The sequence below is a fragment of the Hippocampus guttulatus genome, unplaced genomic scaffold (genome assembly GCF_054856545.1).
Source record: "Hippocampus guttulatus isolate MCC_2025c unplaced genomic scaffold, RoL_Hgut_1.0 HiC_scaffold_25, whole genome shotgun sequence".
Lineage (NCBI taxonomy): Eukaryota > Metazoa > Chordata > Actinopteri > Syngnathiformes > Syngnathidae > Hippocampus > Hippocampus guttulatus.
Window position 1 is genome coordinate 1,140,547 of NW_028233884.1, and position 3,218 is coordinate 1,143,764.

Consider the following 3,218-nt stretch of genomic DNA (forward strand, 5'->3'; position numbering starts at 1 on the left):
AACAAAATACATGTTGAAGTGTGTGCATAAGTCCTTTGGTTTAGGCGTGGCACTCAATTTGAGTTTTTATTGCTTTAAATTAAATGCATTTTCAGCCCGAGCTGAGCGCACTTTCTGACTTTGAATGTATCTTCATAGGAATGAGTTGTGTGGTCAAATTATTGCTGATTTAGGCTTCAGGAGGTCATCCTGAACAAAATACATGTTGAAGTGTGTGCATAAGTCCTTTGGTTTAGGCGTGACACTCAATTTGAGTTTTTATTGCTTTAAATGCATTTTCAGCCCGAGCTGAGCGCGCTTTCTGACTTTGAATGTATCTTCATAGGAATGAGTTGTGTGGTCAAATTAATGCTCATTTAGGCGTCAGGTGGTCATCCTGAACAAAATACATGTTGAAGTGTGTGCATAAGTCCTTTGGTTTAGGCGTGACACTCAATTTGAGTTTTTATTGCTTTAAATGCATTTTCAGCCCGAGCTGAGCACATTTTGTGAGTTTGAATGTATCTTCATAGGAATGAGTTGTGTAGTCAAATTAATGCTCATATGGGCTTCAGGAGGTCATCCTGAACAAAATACATGTTGAAGTGTGTGCATAAGTCCTTTGGTTTAGGCGTGGCACTCAATTTGAGTTTTTATTGCTTTAAATGCATTTTCAGCCCGAGTTGAGCACGTTTTGTGAGTTTGAATGTATCTTCATAGGAATGAGTTGTGTAGACAAATTAATGCTCATATGGGCTTCAGGATGTCATCCTGAACTAAATACATGTTGAAGTGTGTGCATAAGTCCTTTGGTTTAGGTGTGACACTGAATTTGAGTTTTTATTGCTTTAAATGCATTTTCAGCCCGAGTTGAGCACGTTTTGTGAGTTTGAATGTATCTTCATAGGAATGAGTTGTGTAGACAAATTAATGCTCATATGGGCTTCAGGATGTCATCCTGAACTAAATACATGTTGAAGTGTGTGCATAAGTCCTTTGGTTTAGGTGTGACACTAAATTTGAGTTTTTATTGCTTTAAATGCATTTTCAGCCCGAGCTGAGCGCGTTTTGTGAGTTTGAATGTATCTTCATAGGAATGAGTTGTGTGGTCAAATTAATGCTTATTTAGGCTTCAGGAGGTCACCCTGAACAAAATACATGTTGAAGTGTGTGCATAAGTCCTTTGGTTTAGGCGTGACACTCAATTTGAGTTTTTATTGCTTTAAATGCATTTTCAGCCCGAGCTGAGCGCGTTTTGTGAGTTTGAATGTATCTTCATAGGAATGAGTTGTGTGGTCAAATTAATGCTCATTTAGGCGTCAGGTGGTCATCCTGAACAAAATACATGTTGAAGTGTGTGCATAAGTCCTTTGGTTTAGGCGTGACACTCAATTTGAGTTTTTATTGCTTTAAATGCATTTTCAGGCCGAGCTGAGCACGTTTTGTGTGTTTGAATGTATCTTCATAAGAATGAGTTGTGTGGTCAAATTAATGATCATATGGGCTTCAGGAGGTCATCCTGAACAAAATACATGTTGAAGTGTGTCCATAAGTCCTTTGGTTTAGGCGTGACACTCAATTTGAGTTTTTATTGCTTTAAATGCATTTTCAGCCCGAGCTGAGCGCGTTTTGTGAGTTTGAATGTATCTTCATAGGAATGAGTTGTGTGGTCAAATTAATGCTCAATTAGGCGTCAGGTGGTCATCCTGAACAAAATACATGTTGAAGTGTGTGCATAAGTCCTTTGGTTTAGGCGTGACACTCAATTTGAGTTTTTATTGCTTTAAATGCATTTTCAGGCCGAGCTGAGCACGTTTTGTGGGTTTGAATGTATCTTCATAGGAATGAGTTGTGTGGTCAAATTAATGCTCATATGGGCTTCAGGAGGTCATCCTGAACAAAATACATGTTGAAGTGTGTGCATAAGTCCTTTGGTTTAGGCGTGACACTCAATTTGAGTTTTTATTGCTTTAAATGCATTTTCAGCCCGAGCTGAGCACTTTTTTTGAGTTTGAATGTATCTTCATAGGAATGAGTTGTGTGGTCAAATTATTGCTCATTTAGGCTTCAGGAGGTCATCCTGAACAAAACACATGTTGAAGTGTGTGCATAAGTCCTTTGGTTTAGGCGTGACACTCAATTTGAGTTTTTATTGCTTTAAATGCATTTTCAGGCCGAGCTGAGCACGTTTTGTGTGTTTGAATGTATCTTCATAGGAATGAGTTGTGTGGTCAAATGAATGCTCATTTAGGCGTCAGGTGGTCATCCTGAACAAAATACATGTTGAAGTGTGTGCATAAGTCCTTTGGTTTAGGCGTGACACTCAATTTGAGTTTTTATTGCTTTAAATGCATTTTCAGGCCGAGCTGAGCACGTTTTGTGTGTTTGAATGTATCTTCATAGGAATGAGTTGTGTGGTCAAATTAATGCTCATATGGGCTTCAGGAGGTCATCCTGAACAAAATACATGTTGAAGTGTGTGCATAAGTCCTTTGGTTTAGGCGTGACACTCAATTTGAGCTTTTATTGCTTTAAATGCATTTTCAGCCCGAGTTGAGCACGTTTTGTGAGTTTGAATGTATCTTCATAGGAATGAGTTGTGTGGTCAAATTAATGCTCATTTAGGCTTCAGGTGGTCATCGTGAACAAAATACATGTTGAAGTGTGTGCATAAGTCCTTTGGTTTAGGCGTGACACTCAATTTGAGTTTTTATTGCTTTAAATGCATTTTCAGCCCGAGCTGAGCACGTTTTGTGAGTTTGAATGTATCTTCATAGGAATGAGTTGTGTGGTCAAATTAATGCTCATATGGGCTTCAGGAGGTCATCCTGAACAAAATACATGTTGAAGTGTGTGCATAAGTCCTTTGGTTTAGGTGTGACACTCAATTTGAGTTTCTATTGCTTTAAATGCATTTTCAGCCCGAGCTGAGCACGTTTTTTGAGATTGAATGTATCTTCATAGGAATGAGTTGTGTAATCAAATTGTTGCTCATTTAGGCTTCAGGAGGTCATCTTGAACAAAATCCATGTTGAAGTGTGTGCATAAGTCCTTTGGTTTAGGTGTGACACTCAATTTGAGTTTTTATTGCTTTAAATGCATTTTCAGCCCGAGCTGAGCGTGTTTTGTGAGTTTGAATGTATCTTCATAGGAATGAGTTGTGTGGTCAAATTAATGCTTATTTAGGCTTCAGGAGGTCATCCTGAATAAAATACATGTTGAAGTGTGTGCATAAGTCC